The sequence below is a fragment of the Corvus moneduloides genome, chromosome 2, assembly GCF_009650955.1.
Source record: "Corvus moneduloides isolate bCorMon1 chromosome 2, bCorMon1.pri, whole genome shotgun sequence".
In the NCBI taxonomy this organism is placed as follows: Eukaryota; Metazoa; Chordata; class Aves; order Passeriformes; family Corvidae; genus Corvus; species Corvus moneduloides.
The window spans coordinates 79060231-79083267 of NC_045477.1; the positions used below are offsets into that span (position 1 = coordinate 79060231).

The 23037-nt window shown below is 38.5% G+C and overlaps 1 protein-coding gene and 1 long non-coding RNA gene across 2 annotated transcripts in view; one reads left to right on the forward strand and one right to left on the reverse strand.

The window, feature by feature from the left end:
• Positions 1-23037, forward strand: part of GPC6 (glypican 6) — a 1044338-nt gene that overhangs the window by 9738 nt on the left and 1011563 nt on the right. The gene's annotated exons all lie outside the window — the stretch shown is intronic.
• Positions 137-21099, reverse strand: LOC116439933. Its single transcript, XR_004238342.1, has 3 exons — positions 20963-21099; positions 946-951; positions 137-148 (listed from the first exon to the last, which is right to left on the reverse strand). It is a non-coding gene; the product is annotated as an uncharacterized LOC116439933 (long non-coding RNA).

The window sequence follows — 23037 nt, forward strand, 5'->3', positions numbered from 1 at the left end:
TACCAGAATAGGTGCCTGCAAACCAGGTTGAAACCTTGTTTTATGGGCCCCATCTGACCAAAACATGTGCAAACACACATGAATGCAAACATATGCACAATAAAAAGCTACACAGGGCTCACTTCATGTATGTCAGAAAGATCACAGGCTAAGCCAACCATGCTAGTCCTACTGTTTGGGAAGTCCAATTAGTTCAAGCTTGATGCTTGACTAAGCAGTAGGTCATATAACCTGCCATGTAAGTCAAAAGCTAGACTTTTGTGTTGCCAGAAGCAGTTTCACAGTTTCTTTGCCAGTCTGTGCAGCTCTTGATATGTCTGTAATGGTAGCAACATATTTCTCTGATGTTTTTAGCCCTATCCCTCTGGCTTGTGTGTTGAGTTTCTAATGTACTAGAGACTGCAGGAACACCTTTCTGACATTTATATGAGTCAGCCTTCCTTGGAGGGAAGTCAGTGCGTGGGGTGATTGTAGTATGGGATAGTGGGAAGATGCATGTGGATACTGCTGTGGCTGGAGAACTGTGGAGGTGTGTGGAAGTACTCCAGACCTGGCAAAATACAGTCTGTAAATGCTTCACTATGGGTCTCATGTCAAATGTCCGTGGATGGCTTTTGAGTTATGGTTAGTATCCCTTATGATCTTGTGACAGTGGTGAGTGATGGTTACATGGCCAAGGAGGCTCGTGTCAGATCCTGTGTACATGTCCTGTAAGTTGTTTTCAGTTCAGGATTCAGATTTCCCATCTTCAGGAAATGTTTCTCTGTGATGCTGACCCGAACTAGAAAACTAACCTGATAGCTAATCCACCAAAAACGATCTTGCAGTTGCTCAAGATGGTATGTGGGAATGTGTACCTGAAGTCACAATCTGATGGTGTTTTTCAGGTAGATGTCTTACAATTCTGTTGAAACTGCTAGAGAAATATTGTCCATCTTTTCTCACGTGTCACTGAAACACAGTGTGGCAGTAGTATAGTGTTCTTAGCAGTATAACTGAGAAGAAACTATTAGCAGCTGAACATTCTTGGTTATTGTCCCCACTTCTGTGCCTGGCTTTGTAACTGCATCACCAAAATTTTAAAAGCCATACTAGCAAAGTTGTCTGTTCTCCAAAACTGAAGGAGCTGAACACTTGTCTAGGATGAGGAAGTGTACTGAGAGGGCTTTACTACCTTAGGGAAACTCTTGTTTGTTACCGTGTCAGTGTGTGATAGATAATGGGGTCAGTTTAGTGGGTGTCTGCTGATTTTATGGCATGTTGAATTTGGGGCTTAAGAGGCAAATGGATGAAGTTTTTAGACCTCATGTTTATATACTGCTATTTATCACTGTTTTCATGTTCCAAATCTTTTCTACACCTGAGGGTGCCCATTCCCAACTCTGTGCACCTTTGACGTTAGACTCGTGCTCGCAGTAGCGCTGAAATAGAGATTGTTAAAAGCAGTGGCAAAATGCTTCTTTGTGTGTCCTAAGTATCCAGTTGTCAGCCATCAGACTTCAGATGCTGAACAATTTCTAAATGCCCTCCAGTTTCTTAGTACCCTTGTTTTTAAATGAGTGCTTTTCCTTAAGAAGGTTAAACAGTGCAGTGACAAATCAAAGGCAAGGGCTGATGTGTCCAGTGTCCTGTGGCTCAACCTGATCTGTTTTCTATCTTTTCTCTTAAACTGATGTAGTGTTTCACGGAGAAAGGAGCTGTAAATACAAACAGCGACTTCATCTTCTTTAGTTACACAGAATTGATTCACAGCATAAACACAAAATGTAAATATTTAGTTTTCCGATACTAGCTTTTGGCTTTACAACTTTAACATATAAGTTAATACTGCATATGAGCAATTTAGCCTCCCTGGATGAGAATATCTATAGATCATTTAATCTGTCAGCACTATCTCTGTTGTAGACAAATATGGAAAATACCTCTTGAACAGTTTCTCATTCAGGCCATTTTCCCTTTAACCAATTAGGGTCATTTGCAAGTTACAGTATTCTTATCTGGTCCAAACTTTGCATAGCATGCATGTATTTAAAGCTGTTTCAAAAATTCGATGCCAAAGCTGACTCACAGTAAAACCTTCCTTAATAAAATAGTTGTTATTTTGTGAAGTAGTGAAGTAGTCTATCCTTGGCTAGCAGTCCTGTTGCAAAATAAAGCAGGGAGGACAGATAATGCAAATCAAAATTGCAAAGTAAGTCGTGTTGGCTCAACAGAGGTTTAGGTGGTTTTGAGCAGAAAATCAAAATCTAATTTAAAAATGAAGGTATTTAAAAGAATGGCACAGGGGACGTTTATTTATTGAATTGGTGACAAGCAGGAGCAATATTCCTTGATCTTTGCTATTCCAAGAGATAGTCTTTGTGTTGACTATGGCCTGGCAATGAGCTCTGTTAATGGAGTACCTGGAACATAACTAAAATGCACAGATTAAATAGAAACACCTGTCTTTGCCATGTAGCATGGCAGATGAAGTGGAAGGACTCCCAGAAAGGACTTCCTGAAACTGAATGCTGAAACAGTGATTAGCTTGTTCTTAAAGCTGATCTTCAGAAGTCCTGTACTGTTCTTTGAATGAGAACTCCAAAGCCTCTTTCTTCTTTAACTACTGAGGCAGCATACTAAAAGCCATGTATGAATTGATTGTAGTCAGATTGGCTCTGAGGCACATGCATGGTTCTGTTATTAGTTTTTTGAGTTAAAGACCCCCCCCCACCTGATTTTTTGCCTGTCTGTCTCCACTGAATGCAGCTGATGCAAGAATTTGATTGAAAATTAATTGCAGGGGTTTTTTTTACAAAAGTAAGTAGAGTAGTAAATCGAATTTCAAAATTGCTATTTAATTGTGAGAAGCACTGAAGAAATGCAAAGCAGGAACAGTCCTATCTGCAAAGAGGTTCCATTTTACATTTATGCCAGTATTTCTTCATGTGACTTACCAAATCATAAGGTCATAGTAATGAACTAACTGTTTAAGCCTTTCTCTGTTACATAAACATCAAATGTAATACAAATAAATCTGCTGCTTAAGTTTTCAGTTGTCCTTCTAAAGGAAGGCCAGCTTCCTAGCCTGGTGAGATTCAACAGTGATTGATGGATGGTTTGTGGATGCATCTTTTTACCTTGTTAATTAGTAATTTAGAGTTTGAGTTTGCTTTTTAAAGCAGCTCCAGCTGGTCACTGTAAATCATTGTCTAGAGGACAGTCTATGCTTGGTACAGAAACTGGCCAAACCACAGACTCTTTCCACCTCATATACCAAAATCTGGTTGCTGGTGAATACTTAAACACATAAATACAGATCATTGCTGAAGTAAGGCTTTTCTGTATGTGATGAACATTTTAAAATTGCTCCTCTCACAGTCTGCCCAACAGACTAACAATGCTGTCTCTTCAACCAAGAGGAACACTTGGATGTATTATGTCCACACTGCATGGACATATGTATATACATTCATAAACCTGTGTACCCAAACAGCTCCTTACATTCAAAAAGTCTGCTGAGATTGTATCACATTCTGAGATACCTTGTGACACTGTGGATAATAAGTGGATTATAAGTTTGTATTATAAGTAAGGTCCAATTGTCTTTTTAATAGTTGCATAGTTTTCCTGTCATTGTTCGTCTTTTTCTTCTTTGAGTGCTCTAGAGTAATTTCCCTTTTCCAGTGATAGGATGGTCACTGCCGTTACCTCCATGCTTAGTGGACCTCCAGCTAAATCTGGTTTCGACCAAAGGGGAAACGTTACAGAAGTTCCCTGTCCTTTTCAACTGCAAGAAGAACAAAAATCCAACTCAAGATGAAGCAAATTCTATACTTTAGAATGGATTAATCCAGATTTTATTCTGTAATGCCAAACAAATCTGATATCAGTCCGTAAACTTCAATTGAGTTAAAGAATCATGTGTGTCACTTTGCTATTGATTTATATACCTTTAGGTTATTTTTTATAGTCCTTTCACCCTCATTATTACGTTTATTGTACAGCACAGACAATAAACCTTTCTAGAAAGACTAATGGCATTGGAAAATTAGGATCATCATCATCATTTTAATGGCTGATACCCAAGTGCTCATCTTTTTGTTCCTTTTTGTGGCTTGCCTGACGTTCAGAGCCGATCAACCTGTTGCATCCAGTGACTGTTCCGATGAGTCATGTGGAAGGGACTGAAGTAGTGCAATAAAACTTCTCAAAATGGAATTTAAGGTTTCTATACCTTTGTGTTAATCCAATAGAGATATGGAAGTAAAATCTTAATTAGTTCAAATGGGCACATATGAGATGAGCTGTTTAAATTTTTCAACAATAAGCATCTTGGGAAGTTGATACTAAGAGCTACCAGCCACATTTTCTGATTAATACATATTTGATTTTTGACACGCTCATATGAAAGGCAAATTTGTAAACATTACTAATATTTATTCCACAAATATTTGTCTCATTTTTATTTCACCATGCTGCAATCTGCAAGTGCTAATCATTGGAACCCTTTGGAGCAAAGGAACTTACCAAGTTGTGTTAGATATAACAGGAATACAGTATTCAAACAAATTTTTGTAGAAAAAGTGTCTAAGTCGATCTAATTTTACAAGTGAGCTTCAGGCATGTCTTTCAATAGTGAGGAGTTAATTTGCAAAGGCAAGTTACAGAATCTATTCCGAACATTTTCTCAGTTCCTTACAGGGAACTTCTCTTTTCGAAATCATTCTTTTCCATTCTGTCCAGAACACTTCTTGTTTATGCTACACAGACACATACATACATCCCCATTTTAAAATAAGAAAAAATAACAGGTAATTCAGTTTTTAATGTTACTCATCATTGCTGAAATACTTATTGCTTCCACAAAGAATTAGGCCCTCACTGTTTTTACTGATGCAGTCCCTTATTTTAGGCAGCTTCCTGACTTGCAGGATAGTTTTTCATAGAGGTGCTTAAGGCTACAGGATACAATGCATGAGGGAAGTTAGTCAGAACAACTGAGTGATCAGCCAGTGAATGTGATGTAGGAGAAAAACCCTGTGCATGATGCTTGCTGATGAGTGAGAGAGTTGAATCCTCACTCCACCTTTTGAGAGAACATCTTCAAGGCCCTTTTTTGGAGGGATGTGTGTGATCTTTCCTTTTGAAGCAATTCCACTGTGCATAAATAGTATTGCATAGTGACAAGAAATAACAGGAGAGTGGAGAAGGACATTTTTCAAGGGCATGTAGTGATAGGACAAGGGGGAACGGCTTTAAGGTGAAAGAGGATAGGGTTAGATTAGATATTAGGAAGATATTCCTTACTGTGAGGGTGGTGAGGCACTGAAAAAGCTTGCCCAGGAAAGTTATGTATGCCCCATCCCTGGAAGTGTTCATGGCCAGGCTGTATGGAACTTTGACGAACCTGGTTTAGTGAAAGCTGTCCCTACCTGGAACTAGGTAATTTTCAAGATCCCTTCCAACCCAAATAATTCCAGATTCTATGATTCTGTGTTCATTGAGCCAGAGAGGATGTTTTGTTTTGTGCTTGTTTTTTAGCCCGTCAGGGTTAACTATTGGAAGTGCACATGATTATTGTTGAAGTTGAGGTTTGGGTAGGCTGTAGTTCGAAAAATGGTTTGATGATTCCTCAGACATGTGCATGAAACAGAATGCATTCTTGGAAGATGTTTTTATTTTCCTGTTAGTTGGAGCGGGTGGTGGTGCAGAACAGTTCCTTATATACCCTGCTAAGGGGTTTAAGATTTTGTGTTCTATAAATATATATATTTTAAGAATAATACTATTTTAAGAATAATACGGTAAAAAGAAACAAAAATATCCCACGGAGGGTCAGCAGCAGAAATCTTGGTGTTGTCTGTTGAAGATGAAGCTATTCTCCTAAGGTGTTCCACTAAGGTTAGGGTACAAGAGAGAGGTCTTGAACATCCCATGGGTTCTGTCTGTTACCAGTACAAGTTTTATTTGCTTTATGAGCCTAGACAGAAACTCAGCACTGGGAATAGTAACAGCTTTAAAACTTTTTCCTGGGGAAATTGTTTGACTTTAGAAGTACCTTAGAAGGTTGCAAAGGTATTGCTGGCCAACAGGCACAAAATAATTTGATATAAAATTGAGCTCTGGGTTGCTGTTGGAAACCACCAAGATAATGAGTCAGTTTTAGAAAAAGACAGGTTCATTATTTTTTAATTGGGCTGCTCATCAAAAATTCAAGAGGTGTTCCAAATATCACGAAGTTTAAGGAAATTAAGTTCTGATGAATTCCGTATACATAACATGATGAATCTATCGATTGTACACTGCTGACCCTCACAAGTGAGCCCTTCCTCCTTTTCAAGCGTCTTCTCAGGTGAAAAACAACACAAACATCAATTTAAGCAGTATATAAATGCAAACTGAAGTTAGTACTTAAAATGAAACTTTAACAAGACCAAAAGCATTTTGGCAAGATTATTTCAGGCAACAGCTAAAATAAATGAGAACAGCTTTCCTTTGTGATTAACACCATTATATTCTCATTCATTTAGGGCATTATATTAATTCAGGATATTACATTCATTCAAGACTTGCACAGCAATTTTCAGAGGAGCTGTGTCACAACAAAATGAGAAAAGCAATAAAAGACACAGAACTAATAATACATTTGATATTGAGAGAAAGCAGGATGCAGAGTGGGCTGGGAAAATTGGGGCATATCTACATTCAGCTTGCTGCAGAACTCTGATGTAGGAAGATGTAGGAACTAAAGAAGCATTTCTTGTGCAGTTACCTAGACATAACTGTGACAGAGGAGGTGGGTATTTGGTGGAATGCTGATGAGTGGACTTACAAGGCTTTCTGAGATTGGTTTTTTGCTTTCACTTTCAGTATAAATTCTCTCCTTGTTGCCATCAATCCCAAAAATAAAACCAGGATCAAAACTCCCTTTCTAAGAATTTTGCAGTCATTTGATAAGGGCTTAATACTGAACTCAAAAGTGAGCATGACACTTCTATCACTTATCTGACTGTGTCTTCCTGAGTGACTAACAACTGCAGCAGTCTTGTGTGATGTCTTCTGAAAGTCCCTCCCCTTAGTATCTTGCCTTTCTCTTCCTTTGGCCCTTCCCTGAACAACCACTAGGTTTTCAGCATCTCCACAGCCCCCCTTAGCACATCTCAAAAAGCTTGATGCAGTCTCAAAATGCTCTTGCCTCTGCACCCATCCTATCAGCAGTCCTTTACCTCTGTACACAGTTACCCTGTTCCATTGTGCACAGAATGCTGGGTGGAGAGTTTCTTTCTTTGACTTCTTTTTTTGTTTCATATTGGATATGACAGTCTCACCAAGAAATCATTCTCCTTGGGCATTCATGAGTAGCTGACTCAGTGTCCTCTAGTTTTCACTGACTAGGTTACTAGAATTCTTCCACCTTTATTGTTTCTTTGGTCCTTGACAGGAGTTAGTATTTGTGTTGCCTTTATTATAAAAATAACCTGATGATAAATTTCCAGCAGCTTCACTCCATGCCACTTTTTTCCCAGTTGCTTGATCTTTTTATTGTTTCTTTTTGGTGTATGCCCGTGTCCTGGCCCTGCCCCCACTCCTCTCCCTTCCCCTCCTGCTTTTTTTAACTTGCACTTAGTATTTTGCTTCTGCAGCTTCAGACAGTAGTTTTATCTGCAAGTTACTCAAAAGAAGATATCATTTAGTGTGGTCTTCTTATATTTATGATTTAGCCTCCTTTCAGTGCATTTTCTGTCAGCCCTTTTTTGGAACACTTTGTTACTAAAGCCTGTCAAAACTGTTTGATTTTAGAAGGGCCAGGACTTCTTTGTTTGCCCAGAATTTTATTTCCTGAACTATTTATTTTGGAAGATTATTTTCTTAAAAGTTAAACCATATGTAAGAAACTTCTGGGGATATGGAGAGGAGTCCAGTCAGTTCAGTCCTTGAGAAGGAACAAAGCACTGGGGAATGAAAGCATGAGGCACATGGGTTTGCTTCTGCAGAGCTATGTAAAAATAGAGGTACACGGGCTGAGTTTAGCAATGGCTGCTGGAAAAAAAGACACAATAACTAAAGTAATCTTTTGTAATTTTAGCGTGTGTTAACGCAGCAATTTTGCTTAAATTTGGACAGTATCAGAATCTTGTTTAAAAAACTCTTAATTTTACAACCCATCTGTAATTAGTATTTTATTCTTAGACCGTGAAAATTAAACACAATGGAGTTCCTGTCCTTCTTAAAAAGGGAAAACCACTAGCTGTCCATCCACATTCCTGCCACAGTGGAGGCCCCAGAAGTTTTTTGCTAAAATTCTCGTATACTCAAAAGAGCTGCAGAGGCATCCTTTGTGAGCCAGCGGATGAGGCCTCTGGGAGGGCTTCAGGTAGGAGGTGGCAACAGCTTCTCAGTGGTCCCCTCACTCTGCTGTGGGGTGAGTCATTAAAAAATCATGGAATGTTTTGTGTTTAAAGGCACCATAAAGATAATCTGGTTCCAGCCCACCTCTTATGGGCTGGAACACGTTCCACTAGACCAGGTTGCTCAGAGCCCAAACTGAACTGGCCTTGAACAGTTCGAGGGATGGGACAGTCACAGCTTCTTTGGACAACCTGTTCCCTCACCACACTCTTCCAGTATCTCATCATCCTCACAGTGAGGAATGTCTTCCTAATATCTAATCTAATGCTGCCGTCTTTCAGTTTAAAGCCATTCCCGCCTTGTCCTATCGCTACATGTCCTTGTTAAAAGTCCCTCTCCAGGTACCCTCTTTAGGTACTGGAAGGCTGCCGTGAGTTTTTCAGGAAGCCTTCTCTTCTCCAGACTGAACAACCCCAGCGCTCTCAGCCTGCCTTCATAGGAGAGGTGCTCCAGGCCTGTGATCCATGGCCATCCTCTGGACTTGATCCAGCAAATCCGTGTCCTTCTTATGAGTCACTGCTGTAATGAGCTTCCCTGGCATCTTGAGTCCAGGTGGCTACACTCCAGACACCAGTGCCCTGAAGCCCACCTACAAATGACATGGTGTGGCCCAGGTGGGTCAGGATGCCCTACGTGACCTGACTTACATTGAGCAGCAGCACCTCTGGCCTTATGAAGTACTTTAGTACTGTGTGAAGTAGAAGAAGGTATTGGATTGGTTTGAATTTGGGTAGGACATGACTTCAAATAAAGATGTTAGGAATGAGAGGTTTATTACATTTTTTCTTCCCCACTTTTGGAGGAGGGAGGAATATTAATAGCAAGCAGCAGTACAGATGTATTTTTGCTTCTCAATCATCAGCACTTTGGGAAGAATACAGGCAAAGGACAAAACAAGAAAAAAGCAGCCACAAGATAGAAATGGCAGTAGGTGCTGAAAAGCACTGCCTTTGCCATTCTGCTATAGTCAGAAAAGTCAAAATCCACATCAAGAGTACAGGAATGAAAAATGACAGTCTCCTAGATTGAAGCCTGACAAAATTGCAGTGAAAATAAGCTAGCTTCAAGCAAAGCACTGCTTATCTACCACTTATCATGATGCTGACTCTTAAGATAAAAAGTGTGATACTGTATTTGGGGAGTGGAAAATTAATTTTTTTCATTAGCATGGCAATTTTTAATGTCATTATTTCATAATTACTCCACAAATTTTGGAGTAGAGACATCTAGCATTGCCAGTAGCTTTTTCATCTTACTGAATGGCACTGAAAAGGAATCAACATAATGAAATCCAAATACAAAATTAATATGAAATTGCCAAAGATTTGGCTTTTTTTGTTTGTTTTGTTTTGGTTTGATTTAAACAGATACACAGCCTTTGAGAAAAAGCGCTTTTTTTTTAAATTTATAAAAAATAATAAAAAGGGTACGGTTTCGTAATAATGCATGGAATAAGTTTTTGCTACCTAAAAGTGTAAAACACCAGAGGCAAATGCAACTTCAGTCTAAATCAGGACTGTGGAAGCACATGTGTGTGGCACCACAGGGCCAGATATATTTACTGCTGCTTTAATCTCCTTTACTGGCCTGCACATGGCCAATAGGCACAAACTTTGTTTTTTGACTTTTTTTATGTTAACTGTGCTTTTAGTAGCAGTGAATAAATCCAAAATTAGGAAAGAAATACCAAAACAGTTTTTTTAACAGTGTAAATAAAATGTAATTTAACATGGTAGCATACTGTGATTATAACCTGATGTGAAAAGTACTATATCAGCAAAATTATTCTTACTTTATATTCTGGGGTTAACATTAAATAGTGATAAGGACTCAAGGACTGAAATTGTGAAATATAAATTGTTCATGATCCCTTAAATAGTGGTGGTACTCCTTGCCACCCTTTTACCTGTGACTAGTTTGCCATTATAATCATGAAAAACCCCACATGGTCAAGATACAGCTATTTTAGTAACTCAGGTAGGCAGAACAGCCTGGAGTTTTGTTCTTTGGCATCGTGCTGTAGAGCAAGGAAATAGTTTATTTAAAAATGAAAAATCCACTTACTCATTCCTTGCAGAAAGTTGGTAGTTACCACTGATGCAGATTCTGGACAGAAATTACACAAATACACTTAATGAACCAGGTATTGTGGTGACTGTTGCTTAAAACCTGTTTCTTACACTATAATTCATGAGCAGATATTGGTAGAAAAAGCTTTACTTTGAACAGAACCAGAGCTGGAAAAAAATACAGGAGAGAGAAGTCTGTGATTTGGACAGAGAGGTTGGTTTGGTAAAACCAGAGATTACTTTGTATTTCTGTATGATGCTAGGGACAAGTAAAAGAAATTGATCCAAAAAGAAATGTACTTGAAAGCCCACTGGCAACAGGATCAAAAGGAAAGCAAATGGGAAATAAAGAGGAGGGTGAGGGAGAAGAGGTGCTCCATAACAATGTGCAGCAGCCTGTGGAGGGAAGTGGAGGTGAAGGAAGTGTCATGTTGTAGCTTCCCTTCAGATGTGAGTCTTAAATCTTTTTTTGCATTTTTTGCACATGAATTCTGTAGAATTTTATTTGCTTTCAAAAATCTCATCAGACACAAGTGCTTGTTGGAATATTTCTGACAGTATTCCTAGTGTTTGAACTTCATAGTTGTCATTAGTTCTTTCAACAAATATTCCATGCTGTTGCTTTTTCATAATTAGTCACTCTCAATCAAGTACATTTCTCAAGGACTTAAATTGTGAAATATAAATTCTTCATGATCCCATAATGAAAAGGCAGTTTTAAAGGTTTTGATTCTCAATATATGCTCCAGCTAAGAAAAGAATGTGGCTATGTGAAAAAGAACAAGGAGTCATGCTCCAAAATACTTCCATTTAAGGATAGGTTAGGGAATTTTTTTAATACCTTCTTAAGATATTAAGATGCTAGTCAATGCCCAAATACTTGAAAAACTTGGAATTGATTTATGAAAGATAGAAGTCTGTATCTTATTTGTGAGGTGAATATCTATATATCTGTCTGTTTATCTATCTGTCTATCTTATCTAGAGGTGATTAAAGCAAAGCTGTTCATTTGTTGGTATTTGTGAAACAGTATTTTTTTACTATATGTGTGACATCAGAGGGTCTCAGCATAGGAAGTGATGTGTGATTCTAGCAAACAGAAAAGCAAGCAAAGTGAAAGGTATTGTTCTACCCGGAAGTGAAGTCTGTATTGCAAGTGTTTTATTGTGTGCAAATCCAGTAATACACTTATACAGGAGCTATGAATATGCAGACCTCCAAAAGGTCTTAGAAGGATTTTGTGAAGAATTTAGATACTAACATCTTAACAGTTTGAGTCAGTGTCTTCTTAAGAACCCCAAGACCTCTGTAAAAACCCCATAAAAAACCAGCTCCCCTGCCCCAGGCAGTTGTATTGGCTGTTTTGGGGCAGAAACTTCAACTTGCTAGCCATGAGAGAGGAGTGCTGTTCTCCTATGTATGTTCATCACCCAAAAAAAAGTGTTTGGCATTTTGAATCCAGCTGGATCTAGGCGTCCGCTTAATCAGATTTATGAGCCTGTTATTGTGTTGTATAGATACCCTGCAGTTTCCCTTGGAAATATATAGATTCCCATAGTCTTTATGTTTTCTTTTTTCTTGTTATAGTACATGACAAGAAAACAGAAAATATGTGTCCTTTTTTTTTTTTTTTCTGTTGTAGTTACTTGTAGTAAATGGAGAAGGGAAGACTTCTAATTGAGATGTTCCACATCATTCCCTGGAATTCAGGGAACACACCTGCATTAGCATTTTGGTATGAATTAGGAATGGGCTTTGGAAGTAAAGTTCCCCATTGTCCGTGCTTGGATTCACATCATAAAGTGGTCTTGAGAACACAATAAGGACTTTTTGAGGGTAACGAGGCAATGTGCTTCAACCATTTCGAGATATTCAAATTCCCAGGCCCAAATCAAAATAAATCCAAACCCTTTAATAAGTATAGTGTGGATGTCGGTTTCTCATCAGCCATGCATTACCCTAAGGAACTGCTTCTATTGAACTGCACTGCTTGCTGCTGTAGATGCAAGCATGAATTTCTTCAAAGCTTTCTCTCTTTTAGCTACAGGGTGAGTCTGGGTCCTCAGCAGAGGCAGTCAGAATCACTGTGCTGCAGGAAGGTGCCTAAATTTGAGGCACTGAAAGCTCATATTAGCTGTCTAAAAGTAGGTGATAAAAATACTGTTCATAGTGTTTATATCATAAAGTGGAGCAAGGCAGTGCAGGCAGCAGCTGTGCATCACTTCTTACTTCAGTCTCCTCCGGTGAGTTATTCTCCCTTGGGCAGTATGTGATGGGGATTGCACCCCATCTGTGCTAATCCAGCTCTTGACTGTTTGTTGTTTTAGAGAGACATGATAATGTTACAAAAAACGAAACAATAGAAAATAGGCAAACCCTTCCTTTTTTTTTTTTTTCAAAACACACCCTTCTCCACACCTGCATTCAGCTGTTTGTAATCACGAGGCTAGTGCAAAACAAATACGTTGATCTGGTACTAGGACTACTAAATAAACTATCTAAATTGTTACTAGCATTGACTCCTGTTTTCTAGCATGTTCTCTCAAAAGCTGTTTGGTAAATCTTGTTCTGCTGTCAATTTAGATATTGTTTCTCTCTCCCAGAAAACACAGACCTCTAGGTTCATTCAAAGAATACTTTGTGAGTACACATTTCTCATGTCAAGGTCATAATAAATCAAGTATGGAATGGTGCAGACTTCAATGATGTACTTTTCTAGAACTTTCTGATTCTCACAGCATTTATAGCATATATTTCTACTTAAAACACTGAAAAATACTAGCTCATAGCTAAGACCAAGGAAAAACAAAAAGACAATATGCTGGCGTACTATCAGAAGTTTAGAATTGTAACATCAAACATTAAAAATCTAGATAATTACAATTGTTGCAGGAGCTTTGTTTGGCTCGCTTGTACCTATGAGTAAGGATAGTCCTAGAAGTATACTCATGCACAAATTCTCATACATGATCCCTTATTGTACTTAGACAATGAATTATTTTCTCCCTCTTACACTAGATCTTATTCAAATTCTGTTCTGAAGATAAGCTATAAATATTCTCACAGCCTCTTTTCTTACAATGACTATATCTGGAAACTTAAATCCTTTTATTTTCACAATTTGTCCTGAGATATTATTTTCCTTTTACATGTGAGAAAGAAATACATCTTTGAAGATTCAGATGCTCAGCTTGTGTTGTAAAAGTACTTAGCGTTTTGTATTTTCAGAGCATCACTAGCACTGGCTTTAGCTGCAGTCTCCAAGCAGATCTTCTGTATAACAGGCTCTATTGCATCTGGTTTTGGACACCAGAAAGTGATTAATGTAAATGGAGAATCATTTGTGAAAGTCTGGCTGAGATACAGGAACCTATAGGAAGAAGCATGCTACAAAGCAGTTCTGCATGGAAATGCTCTTGCCGTGATACTCATGAGATTATCCTTTTCTCTAGCTGCAACTCTTATCTCCATTCACTAAGCACTTTCCAAGTTTGGCAAAATAAAAGGCTTTTGTCCTACAGACTGAATACCACCCAATCTTGCTCACACTAAACCTGCTTTAGTCCTATACCATTCTCCAGTGTGATGCAGTTTCATGCAGGACAGTAGGTATTATTTTATTGTATGAATGTTGCCTTTCCTAACTTCTTTCACGATCTTTAAAGACTCCTTAGATGTGTATAAAAGTTACAGTGCAGGTGCCTGAATTTACACTTTTTTATTGCCATGTCATCTTTTTGTATAAAATTCACTCTACATCTGTTTCGCTGTGGTCTTCTTTCTGCCCGAAACACATCCTGGTTTGTTTAAAAAAAAGTCCTTTATGGATCTTTTGTACTTTGATGAATTTTCATGGTATTCTTATAGTAGTAGCTTAATGGAATTGTATTAAAATGAACAGGGAATATGACGGCATTCATTGAAAAATGTGAGCTGAGATGCACACTTAAGTGTTCTGTGACTTTGGCTGGTTGATAAGATTGGAGGATGTGCTTCAAATGATACCCAAACCAGCACCACTGCATACACTATGGCACTCTTGCCCTGGTAAGGTTAGGAGGAACCCTAGAAGGACATTTACAGGAGAGAAACCAAACACCTGGTGTAGAGTTTGATTCTTTTGAGCATCTGACTTGGATTCAGGTCTGTATATGCCTGAAGAGGATGGTTTGGGATTAGACTCACTGGTCCTCTTCTTCATGAAGTCTCTTCTGCTGCAAGATTGTTTGTCGCTGAGGGCCCAAGAGACAAATAATGTGAACACAGAGTTTGCATGTGGGAGTGAACTTGTCAGCAGAAAGACCAGGGAAGGCACGGTTGAAAAACGAATGTTTGGTTTATGTCTGAGCTCTTCCAGAGAGGGGAAAACCACAGTTTGTTCAGATCAAGTGGCAGCTGCTCTAAGTGTATTGAAGTGCCAGGTTCATATGGGACACAGACTTATTTTAAACACTCCACGAAAATGAGAACAGTTCTTCAAAGTTGAAAGCTAGAGCGTTCATTTATTTCAAACGTTTCTCTTGGAACGATTTAGTAGACTAGACTCTTTGCTTACTATTGAGTAGTTTATTATTGTTTCTGTTTCCTTCTGAGGGTTGCCTTGGATATTGTACTGCAAAGTTCAGAACTTCCCTGAAAATTCCAAGAGAGAGAGAAGCCTGGCTTATCTCCTTCTCCTTGCTGTTTAGTGAGGTTACAGCTGTGATTGAATTACATGAGATGAGCAATTGGCAAGGTTTAGGAGACATACCGTATCGTGATCCCCCTCACCTAATGCCTTTGACTTAGTACAAAACTCTCATGTATTGCTGATTACCACTTTTCCCATTTCTGCTTAAGAAGCTTTTTTCCTATTATTTTTTCAGCCTTGAGAAGTTTTTGTTTTCAGCGTTCTCAGGAACATTTTTCATTATACTGAAGTTTGGAGCATGTAATGCAGCTTCGATCCATAGTACCATGACCTTGCACCAGCCAACAATGTGGTGTCAGTAACTGGTGTCACTCAGCGGCAACAGATGCTCCTCCTTCACCATAGTTTTACCTGTCTCCACAGAAACTGATAGCTCAGATGGATTTCCCAGAAGCAGAGCTTTCGTGTTGAAGGCTTAATTTCAAATTATAATTCTGAAATGTGTGCGCTGCCCACATCTAATTCCATTTGTGCCTTCCCTGAGTGCTAAAAAATTTCATCTTCTCTCTTCTCCCTCCCCTGTCTTCTGACATAATTGTAGTAGCTGCTGCCCCAGTAGATTTCAAGGAGCATACTAGAGGCAAAAACCCAAGCAAACAAACAGAGCAAAACAAAATAAAAAACCACCCTAATACGTTTTTTCCCTTTAGCTTCCATCCTTAATCCCTATAATCATATACAACTGAATATAGGCAGAAACATCCTGAAAAGGCAGAACTAAATCAGAACTTGATGGTTTACTCTAAGACATGTATACAGCAGACAGTATTCCTAAAATAAACTACAAATCTATCTGGTTTTGGTTTTTTTAATTCAAATTTCTTAACCTATTTAATCTTTTCAAAGATGAAGTTAACTCATTGTGGTCTTCTCTGTATCTTTGCTAAGTATACCATCCTGTTGAGAGTGTGCAAGATGTGCATTGTAAGGTTACATAGTAAATAATTTTCTCTTTTGGTCTTGTTTCTTCTTGCTTAATAATTCCTAAAATTGCATTTTGTTTTTAACAGCTACTGGGCATGAAGAACAGTAATCAAAGGGTTTAAATTGACTATTAATACTAATGAAAGTTACAGCAGTCCATGACTGTCTGTGGTTAAGGCTCTCCCTTCTTGCCTTGCATATGCAGTACTCTGCAAGTAACTACTTTGAATTTCATGTGTCATTTCTTTGCCACGTGATTGAGTATTGTGAGATCGTTGTACGGCTCTTCAAAGGCAGTTTTATTTACTCCTGTTCTGGTTAATTCTTTACCATCACACTTTCTCTTCACTTACCATTCTCATTTCTCAGATGCTAAAAAAGAAAGTTCAGTGTCATGAGATCTGGAAGAAGTCGATGGGAATGCTTCCTTCTATGTTATGAATACTGACCGTTTTATTTCTAACATGCTTCCTGTCTGCTAGCCTGTTGCCAATCCAGAAGACACTCTTACCTCTCCTCGAGGCCACGATAGTCAGGTCTAAGGTACTTTTAAGTACGTTACCTAAAAGAAGGATTTTGGAAATTCAATTGCTTTTTGCAAATCATTTGCATCTTATACACACTTTATTTACTCTTTCAGAGAAGTAGTAATTTGTGAGACAGGACTTACTATCATGCATTCAACACTTTTATGTTCATTTGGTTCATCAGGCAAACTTCTGTTGATAAATCTGATACAGAGGTTGGGATTCCTCTTTTGGTGTTTATTAAATTCTGAGGGAGATTAAAAAGCCACCTCTCATAGATCTGCAGCCTTTCTCTGACACAGAGCTTGATTTTACTGACAAAAACAGTTGCATTATGTGCTTTCACATGTTCTAGACTAGTTTGAAGTGGAGTACAAGTTACAGGAGAGAGAGAATCGGAGACGTTTGAAGAATTAGGAAACCACTGTTTTGTGGACTGAGCATTACCAGAGGTCTCATTCTTCATTCAGAGGCATCTTATGTCAAACAGGAAGCTGAACTCGTTCTAATCATGATTAGGCAGAAGCAATGCAACTCTTTATAGAAAAGCCAGAACCGTGCACTAATCACCACGAAAAATAAACATTGTTTTTAGAAGACCAGTGGGACGGATTTGTTGTACCTACTTGAGTTAGCGCGAGAGTAGTAAGTGAAATTGCCACCCTGTGTTCCAAGCACATTCAAAGAAAAGCTTTTTTCTTAGAATTGCCAATATTAAGTTTAGTTTTAGGGTTGCTTCTTTTATTTCAAACCAGAAAAGTTAAGAACTTGGGACATTATTCTTGCAGACCCATGAAGATCAGAGTGAGCCTTCCAGAGATACCACTGTAAGGAGGTCCATTTGTCTAGAGAAGTATGGCCACAGTCTTCAAACAAACATCTTTTTTGAAGCTAGAAGCATTTACCAAAAAAATGCAGGATCACATTATTAATTCAGATGAATACTTGTTATAACTAATCTGGCATTAATTTTGAAGTAAATCCAAATAGCATTCTTCCTTTCAGGTAAGCATCCGAACTTTTCTAACAGCACTATCAATCTGACACAGAGAAGTCATGACTTCTGTTTGGAGATCTGTGGGGTGAATACATGGCTATCAGTACAGCAATTTACTGTTTCTGCTGTTGGTCAAACCAAGTAGAGGAAAATAGAAATTGTATATTACATAGAAAGTTTGTTTTGAATTTCCATACTAGAGTAAGAACCTGCTTTCCAAGCAAGATAAATCTTTCCAAGCTCATAACTGTGAAAAATTGCACCACTGTTGATTTATGGACCTCAGTGTGATGGAAGGTAGAAATGTATTACTGTGCTTACTTGGAGGTTTTCTTTCTTCAGCAACAAAAGTCCTCAGATCAGAAAGTTCTAGAAATGCTGTGTAGAAATACAGAGATTTATGTTCTGAAGTATTAGAAATCTTTTCCTTTTTCCTAAGGTTGTTTATTTGTTATTTAGTAACATTGAATTAACTTTGCTGTGAAAGTGCTGATACCAGGCCAAACTTCAGGGAGTGAGACATGGTATCACTTGTTTGATTTTGCCCTCTTCTTGTAGGGACCAATCTGTGTCACCCTTAAGAGGCTTGGGATTTTCTAAGAAAGGGAAATTTCATCGGTTTTCTGTAACTTAAGGTTTCCATACTTTAACCCATTTATTAAAAAAACCCCGCAGGTATGTGAGGCCCATTGAATAGCCCTACATCATTTTAATTCTTTTGAAGTGTCTGAAATGTTGGCACTAGAAGACTTATGCAGCTTTCAAATGTATGAAACTTGTAGATCTGCTTTCTCTGTTCCGGGGGGAATTTTATGACAATATCCAACTGTGGTGTGTTTGCTTGGTTGAAGTTTTTATTACATGGTTTGGATGTATGGTATTTTTTCCCCTGGACTTCCACCTTCCATCCTTACTCAATAATGCAATATGTTAAGCTGGGGATTTTGTTAGCCAGCATTAATAGTAATCTGCTTTCAGTGTGTTTTTATGTGGCTGCATTTGAAGTGCTGATAAAAAGTTATGAGTTCCACAAGATGAGGACATAAAAGATGCAAAATTCAATCCTCTACCTCCTGGTCTTTTAACCACAATATTATCTGAATCAAGGACACTATCATTATGTGCCATAAGACCTAGTATTTTTAAAGAGTACTTCCCAAAGTAATTCTGACAGATTTGACAGATGTAATCTTTTTACCTGGTCATCACCTACCAGGGGTTTTTAAACACTTACTTATGTCATAAGAAAATATTAAAAAGGAGGCCTAGCACTGTAGATACTACAACAACTATCGTGGTGGTCTGGGCTCTAGATGAGCCTTTCTCAGGAGTATTGCAGCACAAGCCAGTGAAAAAGCCACCGTGCCTACCAGACATTACTGAAAAGCAATTGCTGTGCCTTGCTTGTATCCTGGTACAACAGTCAGGGATGTGTCTTAGGCTAATGCAGAAAGGTTTATTGTGAAGGAGTCTAGTTAAGGCAGTTTAAAATAGTCTTGGAGCAAGATGCTTTCTAAGCACTGTGTAATTGGTGCTTTCATTACATAGCCCTCTATTTTTTTTTAATTATTTTATTTTATTTTATTTTATTTTATTTTATTTTATTTTATTTTACTTTATTTTGCTGTAAATGCTAAACCCCAAATATATAGAGAACACTGCTATAGGATTTAGTTGCCCTAAATCTTTTCCCTTAGCACCAGCACTGAAATTCATCCTTCTTGCTCAACATTGTGATAGAGCTCCCCCTCTCCCCCTGCAGCAGTCAGCTGAACGATCTTTCCCTCCTGGGGAAGAAAAACCTCTCCTTGTTTTGTTCTTTCTTCTGTGAGTATTAACTCTTCCCTTGCAGTCTTTCTTTTCTTGGGCTTCTTTTCTGCCCTCTGGTAAATATAACCTTGATCAGCATCCAGTCAGTTCATTTCCAGAGAGTCTTCTCTCAGCTTAGTCCTCAGCAACTTCTTTAATGCCAGCTCATGAAAACGCTCATTGTGCCTTGTTCATAGTCTAAAATAATTCTAAAATCATTCTTCAGGCACTGTGGGACAGTTATCCTCATTTTCCCTGTATTTGTGAGGGTAAAAGGGGTCATGGAGTGGGATCAGATATCCCTAGAGGGTGGAATCTTCACAGTCACACCCAACTTGTAGGGTTTTGGGACCACTAGACAGCCCTTGTATATACACTTCTCCTGAACCAAAATATCTTAGCCCAAGTCCTAGCCAGCAGGACCACATAACTCTGTGATTGAAATGCTCCCAACCAGTCACTGAAACTTAGGAAGAGATATCTATAGGTTTGCATATAAATATACATATGTATCCACATATATATCTAACTAATTATATATATCTATATATCTAACTGTGTATAGAATCATAGAATCATGCCTCTTCTATGAAGACAGGCTGAGCAAGTTGGGGTTGCTCAACTTGAAGAAGAAAATGCTCTGGGAAGACCCTAAATGGTGTTCCAGTACCTAAAGGGAAAGCTGGAAAGCTGGAAAGGGACTTTTTACAAGGGCATGTAGTGATAGGGCAAGGGGAGTGGCTTTAAGCTGAAAACAGGTATATTTAGATCATGTATCAGGAAGAAATTCATTTGTCTGAGGGTAGTGAGACACTGAAAACGGTTGCCCAGAGAAACTGTGGAAGTCCTGTTGTCACCGAAAACCAGAAAATAAACTCTCCAACCAGACTGTTAGGTTAGAAAGCTGACAGTACTTTATTCAGCACTGAGGTACATGGGGATCACTCCACCCAACATGTACACCAGTTGTCAAAAGTTTTAATTATTTATACATTTTAGCAACCAAAGGAATTTGTGTTCGATGGAATTAGTATTCACTGGATACAAGTTCTCATAGTAGATAGTATTCTATCTTCTACTGGTTAATGATTTTCCCACTTCTCATGCTAATTAGTTCGCATGCTCAGTTTCTCTCTTCTTTTGGGTTGGTGGGTTTCTTGGGTCAGTGGTCTGTGGGTTGGTGGTTGTAGATCCCCCCTGCCAGAATGACCTTTTACCCACTTGGAGCTGATTTCAGATGAGCTTCTTCCTTATTTTGGGAGTCCTGCCAAATGTCCTTGTTGGCCATAAATTCTGTATTCTTTGTGCCCATTATCAGAGTTGCATCCTTCTTTCCAAACTATGTTAACCTCCTCCCCAGGTCTCAGATCACTGGAGCATGTCAAGTCCTAAACTTTAATTTGTTGTTCTAACACATGGACATCACTTCAAGGTTGCTTTGTTGGCTTCTATCTGTTTCATGGACTAAATCTTGCTTCTTGTTGATTAGGTCCCAGCATTTTCACCCAATGCTGCATAGACTCCTTTTTAAAGAAATAGAATTATTTGGTAGCACCATCCCTGGGAGTGTTCAAGACCACACTGGATGGAGCTTTGAACAATCTGGTCTTGTGGAAGGTGTCTCAGTCCATGGCAGGAGGGGTTGGGACTAAATAGCCTTTCAGGTTCCTTCCAACCCAAACCATTCCTGTGTTTCTGTGATACCTACTTCATCAAAGAATAGGGTTTTCACCTGGGATGCCTGTGGCCACAGATCAGACACATTAGGAAGGACCTCCCTCACCAGGCTGAGAAAATAAATGGCTAAAACCCCTTTTTTTTACGGTGGGAAATACATCTGAGAAACTCTTCATTCTTTCCTGGACCTTCTTTCCCCTAACAAAATTTTTTTATATAGAAATCTTGTCTGCTTTTTCTCTGATGCTGGTCCCTTGCAGTTTTTTTAGTAGGCAGTCAGAGTTCCTTGCTGATTCCCAAAACCAGCAAAGAGTTTGCTGTAGGTTCAAAGCTGGCTCCCTGCCAAACTTCTTTAAGGGACGCAGGTGCAGTGCTTCACTGACCATTACTGAAAACAGGTTAACTGTGGAGGATGGATCTCCTTTAGTAACAAAATTACCAATTTTCAAGTACATAAATTCTTTGAGAAGAAAGGGCTTTCAGCTGCAGTGAACTTGTGAGCAGCAAAATGCATACCTGTGATAGGGACTGTGCAGGCAGAGTGAGTACAGTGATGTGTTGTTTTCTCAGTGTAATAGTGTTTCATTCACTGGAGCAGCAGGATGGATGCTACAGCTGGTGACTGCAGAAGAGTGTGAGGTTAAAAATTGAGTGAAATGACTGAGGTCAGGTAATGGGACTGAGATCAGAAAAATTAGATCTAGTTAGACCAGTTTTTTGCTAAAAGGCTGGACAGGATTTAAAGGATTTAAAGTTCTTGGGGCGGGGGGGGGTGTAAGTTGTACACATCTCAGAATTTTATTAGCTTCTTTTAAGCCTTCTGTCATACACTAGCTCAGCTTTTAAGTATGCTCTCTACTTCTGTGCTGTGTGCTGGAGAGATTTTCCTCCATATTGACAGGAAAGTATTGCAAAATGCTTCTTCTTTCCTTCCTATTTTTTGTTGTGCTGATTCTTAAAACATCCCATTCTAAAAAAATGTATTTTTTATTCCCTGGATGCCTTTAAAATAGTACATTGTGGGGCTGGACACTTTTAAGTGTTTCAGTACCTGTGTACCACATTCTTTCATCAGGAATTTCTTCTTGTTTGTCAGGTCACACATGCACTGTTTTCTCTTTAAGGACTAAATAGAATGTCTTTAAAATGTAAATGTAGTGGGACCTAAATACAGAATGATACATTAATTATATACAGAATTAAGACTATGCTTAATAAGAGCAAACTTCCTTGCTTGTTACAGCCTCTCTGAAGATTTCATTGCTCTTGCTTTTGTGTCAATACAAACTCTCTCCCTATGAATTGAAGCTTATCTGCAGACCTTTTACAGTTTGCTTACATGGAAGACATTGTCTCTAAGTAAAAGCTACTGCTTTCCTTCTCTGCTATCCCTGAGCTAGAATGTTCTGTCTGTTTACTCACCATGAGAAAAATGCTCTTTCTTCTTCTCTTTGCTGAGACCCGTGGTGATGACTACCCCTGGCACTGAGAAAGAGGTGAAGGAATTACTATAATTTCTTCCCAAGGTTCTTGGAGTAATGCTTCAGTGGCTGCTTCAGAATTGTGAAGTTGTGTTCCAGCAGTGCCTGATGGAGACACATGTGCTTAATTCGTTAGAGAACCATTCCTAAGACAATTTATAAGGATTTCCCTGGGATCAGTGGACTTAATAATATGCGGTTCATTCACAGAAAAGTGAATTTTGTGCCTTTTCTTTTGTATTAAAAATATAATGACTCAAGAGAGGTTTTAAGCATTGGCATAATACGTGGGCTTGGGGTTTTTTAGGTCTTTATATATCTTTAGCTTTTATTGCACCTTAGACAAATGTCAAAGCAAGTGCGAAATCTCAGACTGGAAAAATAAAAAAAATAATGTAATAGCAAAACCAAGAAAGTCTGAAGGTGTAAAGATTTGTGCAGTGTACATAAATGTAGGAAAAAAATTTAATCT